Source organism: Callithrix jacchus, chromosome 4 (genome assembly GCF_049354715.1).
Source record: "Callithrix jacchus isolate 240 chromosome 4, calJac240_pri, whole genome shotgun sequence".
NCBI classification, from domain to species: domain Eukaryota; kingdom Metazoa; phylum Chordata; class Mammalia; order Primates; family Cebidae; genus Callithrix; species Callithrix jacchus.
In genome coordinates, this window is record NC_133505.1 from 9,614,009 (window position 1) to 9,627,044 (window position 13,036).

The 13,036-nt window shown below is 38.5% G+C and overlaps 1 protein-coding gene across 13 annotated transcripts in view; it reads right to left on the reverse strand.

The window, feature by feature from the left end:
- Positions 1 to 13,036, reverse strand: part of CDKAL1 (CDKAL1 threonylcarbamoyladenosine tRNA methylthiotransferase) — a 736,106-nt gene that overhangs the window by 96,803 nt on the left and 626,267 nt on the right. The gene's annotated exons all lie outside the window — the stretch shown is intronic.

The following is a 13,036-nucleotide window of genomic DNA, read 5'->3' on the forward strand; positions in this document are numbered from 1 at the left end:
ACATATGGACACCATGGCTTACAAGTTATTTGATTCTGACAAGCATCTTCCTACTTCCTGTAACATTTGGTTAGAAACCTAATAAAGTGATTACTTTAAATAAGAAAAAAAAAATCACATTCTACGTGTGTTTTATTTCCTAAAATGTCCCTAAATTATACAGGGTCTCTGAAAAGATAAGTATCTCACATATTTAGAGGATGACTTTAGCCTATTGTTTAAGGGTTTTTTTTCACACCTTAACTCCTTTAAAAAAACGTAACAGGCTATGAAAAAGAAAATAAATTAAGGAAAATAGTTCTTTATATGATAAACCTGCATTTGGCAGTGACAGTCAAGTATAAACTGCAAATAACTGAAATAACTCATAACTAGTAATATGCAGGTTAATCAACTATGATTAAAAATAAATAGGTTTTTATGCCACGAACAATATCTTTAACTCAAAATTAAATAATTGCAGCATACTAGGTGAACTATAAAATAAGGAATTTTTAAAGGCAGAGAATGATGTTCTTTCTCCATTATAAATCTGATGAGTCTTGGTGACCTTTTGTTCACATTAACACTGACAAAGGCTGCATAATGCATGACTGTCCCAACCCCCTTCTCCTCCCAGTAGTTCCTGCTTTGAGTCTAATCTGTATTCTAGGGTATGGGGTGGGACACTTTAGTGAGGGGTGGGGGTGGGGGGATGGCAATGGTAGACACTGGTCAGGGCTGTCAGTAACCTTGGGGGCCTTTGGGAAGAGCAGAGGGCAATAATTTATTGCAGTATAGGAGCGACAGCTAGGAAGTAATTCCTCCGTGTTATCTTTTTGATTGGAGAAGGAGTCAAAGAAATAACACAGGAGTTCAGTGCTAGGAAGGAAAAAGCCCTGGACAGCGATTTGGATGGGTATCCACTTGGTTATAATCTAAGGCAGATGTGAAACTCGAAAAGGTACCTTGGAACCATCATGTTCTTGGTGAGGTTGCCACAAATGCCACAACAGTTTAGAGAAACCCCTAAATGCTGGTCTTGGAAAAAAAAAAATCAGACAGCTTTAGTTCTTAGGGGAAAGAGCAATAGATTTATTTGATGAAATAATTAATAAGTCATGGTCCCCACCACCATTTTCAGGCATGAAGCTAGCACTGAATCCTTTGTGCTTTCAAAGTTTCGAATGACCTTCCATTAAACTTTAATAACAAGATTCCTTTAAAACACATTTATGCTTCGCTATTAACACTCCTACTACTAACACAGTGATTAATAATAGGGCGGTGATGGCATTACCTAGGAATCCTAGAATTAAAATTAGGTGTTCATCTCCATCCTCCCCAACAGCCTGCAGTGTGTCAAGACATCAGACCACACAGAATCTTATCGTTTGTATGTTCAATGTCTTGTGCATAAAGACAACAAACGAATATGAGTTTTAAAAACCTACATATAAAGACTGTTGAGTCCTATTATAAGCACATTGTTTACACACATATGAATCAGTGCCATGACACCAGGTAGAAGTATACAGAGGACACCTAACTTCACTTAAAGTCTAAGTAAACACAAAGCGTGGCCTATAGTGATTTCCCTGAATTGGAGAACCACACATATGTCTCGTTATCCTTCGGACAAGCTGGTAAGATTAAAAGGAGACAATTCCAGTGTAAACACTCAAACATTCAAGTACGACAAAAACATTAAAATTCATTAAAATGTTACAAATAAAAAAAGTCACTTTTGTTTTGGTATTTATATACTTGAAAGAGGTTTATTTGGCGTTCTGGGAGTGTACTGCATTTCCAATCAAAGTCTACTGATGACTTGTGGAGGGAGAGGAAAGCTGTCAGGTTCTCTAACTCACCCATCTGTTCATGCCCCCTCCTGGATGGCACCGGTTCTCCAATGGAGAAGCGGAGCACTGGCCTCTTGAAAGCTGTCTTTCTGGCACTGCCTTCCTGAGCTAAAGAAATGGTTTGGTTTAAAATACCTTCCTTTTCATTCCTGTCCCAGCTTCAGGATGAATGCCCTTAATTTTAAAGAGGCACAGTCCAATAGTTTATACATTGCTGGAAGAAGAAAATTATATTATGTTGTAATTATGCAGTGAACTAGCACATGGTCCTTTCCAGGGGAAAAGTAGTTTTTAACCTCTCCTGTAAACTCTAGAGGGAACTTACACAAGAACAGAAATTCAGGCATCAGGAAACACATGTATTCATCATTTTACTGGTTCTTAAAATTTACTGTGACATGGGAGGAGAATGTATCATCGCACATACTCTCATGAATGTAGCAGATGAAATCCAGGAAAGTTTAATCAATAAAAATGACAGCACATATATTTTTATAGTACTTAGAAGTTTATAACACACACAAATTATCTCATGTGACCCTTACATACAACTAAAACTAAGGGCAGGGACGATCTTCAATTTTAAGGTAAGAAACCAGGCTTGAGGTTAATAAACATTTTTTTTAAGATAAAAAGCTCACTCAGACTATTTTATCTTTAAATGACGGTTAATCTGGAAATAGGCCAGTCAGTTTGAACCTATTTTTAAGATCATTCAGCTAGTTTGGAGGCAAAGTCAAGACACAAACTCTGCCTTCTCTGAGGAAAATCAGCACTTCACAAATTCCTAGAGCTACATCAGTGTGCCCATGGTCACAGACTATTTATACAGGATTCCTTACTCTCTAGCTTGGTTTGTCAATGCCGCGTTCTTGACAGTGGGCTTATTTTTAAAAATCACTTAATAGAATAAATTAAGCAATAATGGGTTCTAAACTATTGGAAGAATCAGACAAAAGTAATTTTAAAATAAGAAAGGAGGAGCTGGACATGAAAGTACTAATTTTGTTTCTGAAATTATTTTTTCCACCTTTCTACATGGTGTTATCTTAATATTTGAAACTCTTAAGACGTCAGTTTGAATCCCTGCATTACATTTTATAGCGTTTCTGTTGGTATTGCTCATAGAGCTTATGTGACTAATTAAACCTCACTGCAATGACGTGTCAAGCGGAGGTTGCAGTTTACTTATTTCTTAATAACAACTGTGATTGTCCGCCATGTTTCCCATGCATTACTCGATGATTGATTACTGCTACAGTGTGGATTGTGTTTTGTATTCCGCAGCACACAAGCATTCATCTTCACGTATTCTGCAATAGCATAATTCATTAAAATACATACTTTGATTTGGGGGCACATACAAGAAGAGGTAACCACATGGGAATACAGTGTTGTTATGACAAAACATAATTAATAAAACATAAAATGTGTTTTATGAAGTTATGGTTTTAATTTGCTATCTCAAGAAATATGCTCTAGCAATTCGGTACAAGGTAACTTCCCAGGAGGGTTTAAATCCCCTAGGTAGTGAAAGGATTATGATTAGCACACACTAAATCTCTCTTAAATGGAAAAGGCCCTAGCAAATTTCTAAAACCGAATTTGAGCTGCTGGTAAGTATGATAGTCCTAAATCCGGAGCAAACTTTGACTTCTGAATTCCTATCTGGCCTCTGCTGGCCCCTCTTTTTTTCTTGACATTATCACACAGCAGGGGACAGAGTGGGCCCAGCCAGAGGCAGCACAAAAGAGCACGGCCACATCCGCCCCCATGACCCCGGCAAATGGATGACCTACATTTGATGCAAGGAGTTCACATGAGAAAAAATTAATCTGTGTTGCATCTTGCATTTAACCTGCATTTCAAGAGGCAATTAGAGATATAAAGTAAATACGGGCAAATAAGTGTTTCACACATACATCACTCCAGATTCATAGGAGACATCAGCAAAACTATACGTGTTCATGGAATTGTGCATGTGGCCTTCTTTCTCTTAATTTCAATCTTCATAAAGAAATGCACTAGTGGGAGGTTAGTACAAGTAAAAACAGCATTAATGGGTCACATATTAATATTTATGTTTTACTATATAAAGACCTTGCATACATTATGACTGTTTTGCAAGCTGAATGAATAACTAATGTTACATTATGTATGGGTACATATTAAGCAGACATGTCTACACTTTCTTAGTTCAGGATATGATTAATGCAGCCTATCAGAAGCCAGATGGTGCAGAACCAGAACCATCAATCAAAATGAAAAGACCACTGCGTGCTATCCACAATGAGGTTCTCACAAATGGAGATTCTGTTCACAGACCCTAACTGGTAATAGGCAGAAAACGCCAAGAACATAGCTACACTGTCCCACTGGGATTAAAAAAAAAAAATTGTAGCTCAGGCTTGGCTGGATCAAAAATCTGGTATAGGAATATTCATCCTGGAGTCCTGAGCACCAGGGTTGGGAAAGCTTGAACAAACCAACAGCGTGTTCCTAAGATTAAATTAAAAAAGCAGCTTTTTAATGATTTTAATAATGTTTGTAACTGATGACAGTATCTGTCAAACAGTATCCATTTCCCATTTGATTTAGGATGGGACAGTGCCACATAGTAACAAAGCAGCTGCCACTGTCTGCCTGACACGTGAATTGGCATCTTGTTTCTTTTGCACAAGCTTTATTATAAATAACCCCAAATGCTTCAGTGTTACCCTGCAGCCTTTCTCCAAGCATCTATTGGAAACAATTTTAGTCTCTGTTATGTTTAATACTAATGACTATTTTTGGGGCAGTTGTAGGGAGAAAGGCTGCCGAAAGATGTTTCCTGTTCCTTTAATAGCTTTACATAAAAATAACTATAGAAACACAAGGTGCTTTGTCTTTGTAAATGGATCGTGTGTGCTTAGAAACTGTTAAATAATCCCCATGTGCTGCAGAACCTCTGGAAAAAAATTAAAACAAATATATACGTTCTACTTCCTAACAGCCTCTAAATACCATCTCAGAATTCTAGTTTTGTGGAGTTATGGGGGTAGACAGATGTGTGAGCAAGGAGAAAATACCACGAAATACCATTTCTTCCAGAAGAGTGATGCCGCGAAATCACAAGATACATAAATAATACGTTGAAAAACACAAATATAAAAGGATGATGAAGGGAAAATATTTGGAAAACTTAAATGTGGTATCTAAAGATATTTCTGCTTTAAGGTAAAAATGTTGTTATAACCTTCATATCTTGGCATGTGAGATAATTTGGAAAGGGAACAACTTACTTTTACTTTTGTACATGCAATAATAATAAAAAAAAAGGAATGACCGCATATTAGCATAAATAAGACCTTAAGTAAAATGGCTGAGCTTAAGAGATTTTTTAAATTTCAGTATCTCCTTCTATCTTCATTAATATGTAGTTCTAAAACAGGGCTGAGTTCCTGACTTACATAAAATTGTTATTACTATTTTTTCTTCCTAATGAGTGTTTTCCACACTGTTATAAATTCTGCATAAATCACATTTATCAGCTGGGTATTAATCTACTGCACATGTATACTATGATTTACTTATATAATTTACTTCCTTAATGATGGATATTTAAGTTTTTTACTCTATTACTTATAATAATGCAGTGAACATTTTTGTGCAAAGAGAGCTTTCTATCTTTAACATTAGTTCCTCAAAATAGATTTCCAGGAGCTGATTTGCTGAGCTAAATGATATAAACTATTCGCCTCTTTCTAAAATTTATATGCTTATCCAGCTCTCAGTATTCTAAATTCAAAAATTTTTTAGTAATTTCACAGGTGAAAACAACACTTCATTGAACTTTAAATTTGTATTGCTTTAATTACCAGATAGGTTACGGTATTTTTTGTCTATGGTTAAACAATAATGTTTTCATTTTGAAGTCTTACTGATGCCTTAGAAAATATTTCTTATCTATTCATTTAAAGAATCACAAAGTGCTCTCTTTGGAATACTAAATTTGTGTGATTACTTGAAAGAAATAAACTGTATTCCTTTAAAAATAGTTTTAAAATAAAAACATTTCACTAATGCAGAGGTCTCCCCTGAAACGAGTTCAAATCAATGAAAACTTAACATAATTAACTGAATGCTCTGAACTAATCAATGGTAATTTTAGAGTAGCCATCTAGCTTTACGGTTTTTTCCAGTGTTAGGCATGTCAAATGCCAGCTGTCTTCTCAGTGAGCCCCTCTCATGAAACCGATCTCTGTTTTACTGCTACCAAAACTTGCATATTGGGTAGTTGGCATCAAATTGCTTTTGACTTGTTTATGGTGACTTTTTTGTGACATATGTAGCAAGAGACCACACCAAAGTAACGAAGACACATGATGTAAAAGTGTTGTCATTACAGTATGCAGGCGATGATCACCAAAATGGCCTAACAAGAAAACTGAAAGTGAACTGATACAGAACTACGTATCTTTTCAGAACTAGACGTAACTGAGACAAACGCCCTAAAACGCGGTACCTATCATCAACTGGGATTTCTGAAATTCAGTGTTTATATTTACACCAGAAGACAGGGTTAAAAAATATGTTTACATCTATATCTACATCTACCGCTGTAACTATCAGAGCCAACCGGAGTTTGAACAATGCTGTCATCCCAATTTTCTCTGGCACAGCCTTTTCGAAAAAAAGTATCACTTACTCCTTTTAGGCCTTGTTATGGAAATTATACTACATAACAGGTAGACAATTCAGAAGCGCAGATATAAACCTAATATTGCCACTTAAACTGAACCTACTGTTTTGTAACTGTTTTTTGAACTTTGGTATATCGTACACCCTGCCCTGGAAGTAGCTTTTGGGAATACTCCCCTTTTAATCCCATTCTGGGAGCTGGTGCAGAAGGAACCAGGGGATCAGAAGACTTAACAGCACTGCTGAGGAGAGAGGAATGCCAAATTCACCACTAGCTGTCAGGGGCTTTTATTTCTGATACTGGCGATTTCTGCCATACCTTCTTCACACCACCTTGCTGCCCCAACCTTAGCCACTGTGTTCTCTGGGTGACGGCTGTGGAGAGGTCTGCCTTGGCACCAGGTGGTGGTAGTTCTCTGGGACCTTGTCTACTGTTGCTTTCCACCAGGAGGCAAGTAAAAATGTCAAGCTGGCCAGGCGCACTGGCTCACGCCTGTAATCCCAGCACTTTGGGAAACCGAGGCAGGTGGGTCACTAGGTCAGGAGTTGGAGACCAGTCTGACCAACATGGTGAAACCCCCATCTCTACTAAATATACAAAAATTAGCTCATTGTGGTGGTGGGCGCCTATAATCCCAGCTACTCAGGACGCTTTGAGAAAAGAATCACTGGAACCCAGGAGGCAGAGGTTGCAGTGAACTGAGATTGTGCCACTGAACTCCAGCCTGGGCGAGAGTGAGACTGTCTCAAACAAACATCAAGCCACAGAAGCTGTCTTTTATACCAACTCACTTAGGTTTACAGAACTCCAGATGAGCAGCTGAGTGATACTGTACTATAGCTTCCCCTGCCATCTGTATGGGGATCTCCAATCAAAGCCAGGTAACCTAGAAGTTCACATTTAGTTGAGCAAATCAGCCGTTTATGAAAATGCTAGGTCCACGCCAGGTGCTGTGGCTCACTCCTGTAATCCCAGCACTTTGGGAGGCCGAGGCGGGTGGACCACCTGACGTCAGGAGTTCAAGACCAGCTTGGCCAACATGGTGAAATCCCGTTTCTACTAAAAATACAAAAATTAGCTGGGTGTGCTGGCTGGTGCCTGTAATCTCAGCTACTGGGGAGGCTGAGGCAGGAGGATGGCTTGAACCCAGGAGGCAGAGGTTGCAGTGAGCCGAGATTGTGCCACTGCACTCCAATCTGGGCAACAAGAGCAAAACTACATCTCAAAAAAAAAGTTAGGTCTGATTTGCTAAAAGGTACAGTGTACTAGAGTTTTGAATCACAGAATACTTGGAAATAAAGGGTGTTATTGTCCTGTGGAATGCAAATATAAAAATCAACAATAGCTAGAAACAAAAATAAATTATGATAAAAAAATGCAAACAAAAACACTGCGTGGTGAGGGGAAAGACATACAGCACTAAGAGTCGGCAAATATGATTTGAAGGTTTCATTTTATTATTAACTAGCCACATGCATGTGGGCCTTCGTTTCCACACCTAAATTAAAAAGAAAGCAAAACAAAGGGACTGTATTAAGCTGACCCTTATCAATTCCAGACTCCTTTCAGTGCTAACATTTAATAATTCCAAATATCCTATTACTTTGATTATTTCAGGGACAAACTTATAAAGCTATCTACCATCAATGTATTAGTATGTGAAATATTCTAGGTGATCTTATTTTTGTATTATATGTAGAGTTAGTACAATTACTCCATTTTTCCTTTTTTTTTTTTTTTTTTTGGTAAGCTAGAGTCACAATGTATAGTCTCCTATAAGACAACAGTGTTTATATAGGTCGACGGCTGGAACACATCAACTTGCCCACAATATGCTACTGAGCCTAAACACATCTAGGCAGAATTCTGAGGTGCAGACACCATCAGGAAATTGTGAATAATGAGGCATACCCTGGGTTCACGTATGCCAGTTAGCTTCTGGAGCCTTCTTACCATGGGCTTTTTTTTCCCACTTACAGTAAGTTGGAGACTTTCAGTTCTAGTTCAAAATGGACTTGTTTTAAAAAACAACAGAAAATTTAAATTAGCTCATAGAGAGAACCAGAACAATGTTTTCATTTTTCTCCTTTAGACTTCCAGCTGGTGAGATTGTTTTTTATGTAGTTGAAGGACTCTGGTGATATTTTTCAGTATTCAATCACATGCTTTCTTTAATCACAATAAAATTACCTCACTGCTAATATTTTTTTCAGATACCTAGTTATAGTAATAAATATCTATAGATAGAATTTCTAACTATTATTTAACCACTAACGTTTATTAAGTACTTACTGCATTCAGAGCGCTATGCCAATCTCTTCCACACACATTCTCTTGTTTAATCTTATAATAATCCCTTAGGGGAGGTATTGTTTCTTTAATTCCCATTTTAGAGACAAGAAAACTAAGCCTCAGAGGAGTTAAATAAATTACCCGTGGTGCACAGTGAGTGAACGGCATATTCAAACCCAGGATAGACTGCACCTCTGTTGAAAACTGTCCAAAATAGTTCCAAATCTTACTGTCAATTTTATGGTACAATGGTCCATTATGCTGTTCAACACCCCTTAACAGAAAGATTGATAGGATATACTCTATGTAGAGACCTGCCCTAAGCAAAGGCTGTCATTCCTCTTGAATGATATACTTTCTGCTCTTACACAATGAGAACTGTGCATTTAGCTGTGTTTGTCTTTTTGTCTTTGCTTCCCAGAAGCCCAAGCTTTTATTCTTAATTGTGGCGGTGACTCAGATTTTGTGAGTGAACAGCACATCACTTTTTATTTTATCCTAAAATACCTTGTTATATATTTTTAATATAGGCCACTCTGAGGCTTCTTCAGCCAAAATAAAACACGAAAACAAAAGAGGTTTTAAGTAATAAAGGCAGTGTGCTGGCAAAATAGAATTACATTTTAATTATAATGACACTATCTTTGGCCGGGTAAAGTCAACTGGATGAGGTAGTAAAATGAAAAGTAACGATTAACCGACTTTTCATTACAGATACTTCTCAACTTATGAAGGGATAACATCCTGACAAACCCATTCAGAAGGTGAAAATGCATTTAACATACCTAACCTGCCGAACACCATAGCCTAGCCTACCCGACCTTAAACATACTCAGAACACTTTCCTTAGCCCAACCGGGTAAAACCATCTAACACAAAACCTATACGGAAGTGTTAAACAGCTCACGTCATGTAATGAATTCTGTACTGAAAATAAAAACAGAATTCATATGAATACTCCAAGTACAGTTTCTACTGAACATGTATTGCCTTCCCACAATCGTAAGTCCAAAAGAAAACTTCTAAGTGGGACCACTGTAAGTCAGGGACCATTTGCTTATGCTGTAACACATATGATCTCATTTGATACTCACAAAAACTCCTTGAGATGTATTACTTACACCTGCATCTAGCGGAAAACAAAACCAGTGATCAAAGAGGAGAAGTAACGTATTCAGGGTCATCCAGGTAGTTCAATGGCAAAGCATCAATTTGAAGTCAGTCTTCAGACTCTACTGTACCATTCTAATATTCAGTAAAGTTTTAATACTTGCAAAAAAGCTTAAACTCATAAATTCAATGACATAAGCAATTTCTCCCTCCCTCCCTCCCTCCCTCCCTCCCTTCCTTCCTTCTTTCCTTTTCTTTCTCTTTCTCCATCAGAGATGGAGTCTCACTCTGTTGTCCAGGCTGGAGTTCAGTGGTGCAATCTAGGCTCACTATAACCTCTGCCTTCTGGGTCCAAGTGATTCTTCTGCCTCAGCCTCCCAAGTAGCTGGGAATACCAGCACCTACCACCATGCCCAGCTAATTTTTATATTTTTAGTAGAGTCAGGGTGTCAACATGTTGCCTAGACTGGTTTCAAACTCCTGATCTCAAATGATCTGCCCACCTCCACCTCCCAAAGTACTGGGATTACAGGCATGAGGCATTGTGCCTGGCCTTCTTATACTGTTTATAAAAATAAAACATATTACATCTTTTTCTGGCATTCACTTAACTAGAAATTCAATATGGTCCAACATGGTTCAATCGAACGATTCTTCTACATAAGACATTTTGAATTAAATATATATTACTGCCGATGGAACACTTTTTGACAGGTAGTATCATGACAACTAGCATTATTGTGAATATGTTTTATTTTTCCTTCCTACATTCAGTCTTTGCTCCTAGGGGAATTCACCAGGGCTTCATCCTTCACATCCCACTCAATGCTTGGGTTAACTGCACCCTCAGCTCCTGGGGTAAAAATCTTGATTGTCTTAAATCAATCAACTTGTTAATACCCTGGCCCAATTCTGAGAAGTGTACATAACCCAAATCGAGCAGGTTTGATGAAACTTTGCTTGGCTTCTCCAGGACAGACTCCATCTCTCTTCTTTGTATTTGAAAGTATGAAGAGAATGAAGATCTGGGGCAGCCTTTGCTACCTCTAAGGAGATGAGCCTGAAAATAATCATATATCAAAAACTGCCAAGTAAGGGCTGCTGGTGACACTGCTTGAGTCCTGAACGAAGCCTTGCTTAATGTAAAAACTACCTTGACAGTTCAATTAAGGAAGCCAATAAATTATAAATATAAATGATCTCTTTGTTTAAACCAGCATGAGTTGGGTTATTCATAACATAGCCCTAAAGAAAACATCTAATAAGCTACTTAACATCCTTAGGGAGGTGTTACGTTATCAGATTAGGCACAATATAGGTAAAACTAGAAATTCAAAATGTCAAGCTCATGTTGGCGATTTGAGCAATACGACTCATAACTGAATCATGAGGGGCAGGAGATGCAGCACAAGCAGAGGACCGAGGCCTGAGCGGTGAAGTTCACAGAAGAGGCAGAAGCAGGAAAATAAGCGGACTGCAGATGCGTAAAAGGATCAAGGTTCAGGGCGCCACTGAGATGGGAATGGGTGATGATAATAAAGCCAATTAGCATAACTTATTCTCCAGAACGTTTGGGAGTAACACAACACACATACTGTGTAGATGTGTAGGACCCAAGCACAGTCTATCTTAAAGTACCCCAGCTGATTTTAATGTCCATCAAGTTTGAGAATCTCTGGAATGGAGAGGGCATCGCTCCATTATAAGGGGCTTTACCCTCTTTATGTAACTACAGAGAAAAGAACAGACTGCCATTAAATCATTCCCCTTACTTTCACATAATTGGGAACAGAAAGATTGATTTTAAATATGAAAGATGGAAATACTGTGGAAACACAGCTGTCCACACATGCTCTTTAATTTGCTACGTGTGCAGGGAATACAAAAGATTCATCCAAGAAACATATTCTAGAGTATCTGTATGAGAGACACTCTGACCTTGAAAAACATCAAGCTCTTTCTTTAAACGAACTTTGATTGAACATCTATTATGTGTCAGTGACTGCACTAGTCCTGCAAGGCTGCATATAGACTTTAGTTAACACCAGCCCTGACCTCAAAAGCTTCAGTCATCAGGGAGACAAACAATGAGGTCGGGGAAACACGGAGATTGTGGGGGCATGTGAAAGGGACAGCTAACTCCCCAGAGAAGACAAGGAGAGCTCCCAGAAGGAAGCACCAGCTCTGCTTTCTGATGGTGTACCAGTCCGTTCTCACGCTCCTATAAAGAACTGCCTGAGACGGGTAATTTATAAAAAAAAGAGGTATAATTGACTCACAGTTCTGCATAGCTGGGGAGGCCTCAGGAAACTTACAATCATGGCAGAAGATGAAGGCGAAGCCAGACACCTTCTGCACATGGCGGTAGAAAGGAGAATGAATGCAGGAGGAACTACCAAACATTTACAAAACCATCAGATCTCAAGAGAACTCACTATCATGAGAACAGCATGGGGCAAACCATGTTCATGATTCAATCACCTCCACCTGGCCTCTCCCTTGACACGTGGGGGTTATATGGATTACAATTCAAGATGAGATTTTGAATGGGGACACAGCCAAACTATATCACATTGGGAAAGATGAAAGAGATGAAGTAACAGTGGCTTCTAGAAATAAAAAACAGCTGATGCACAGACACTGAGAACAGAGAGAGTGTAGCATATTGGGGACATCATGGAATATGAGGTAAAAGGTAAGGAGCAATTCGCCACAAAGGGCCTTCCGTATCATGCTGGGGCTGTATCCTGTAAATGACAGAGGATTACAAAAGAATTTTACACAGGGCATCAACAGTCTGGATGGCATTTTATAAGTATCTCCATCAAGGCAGTGGGAGAATGGATTGGATTTGGGAGAAGTCAGTGAGAATGGAAAGAGGAAATCACTTTGGGAGAAATGAGGAAATCCAGGAGAAAACCGCCACAATGCGGACCTGACATCTACCTAGATTAGGCCTCATTGCGGCAATGGCCACAAAGACAATGAGCTCAAATCTAGGTAAATGACAGAAGCAGATCTGGGAGAATGAGAGCAATCACAAGTAGTGGGTAAAGGAGGAGTCTAGGATGACATTCTGGTTTCGGCTCAGCAGCTGGAGACATGTAATATT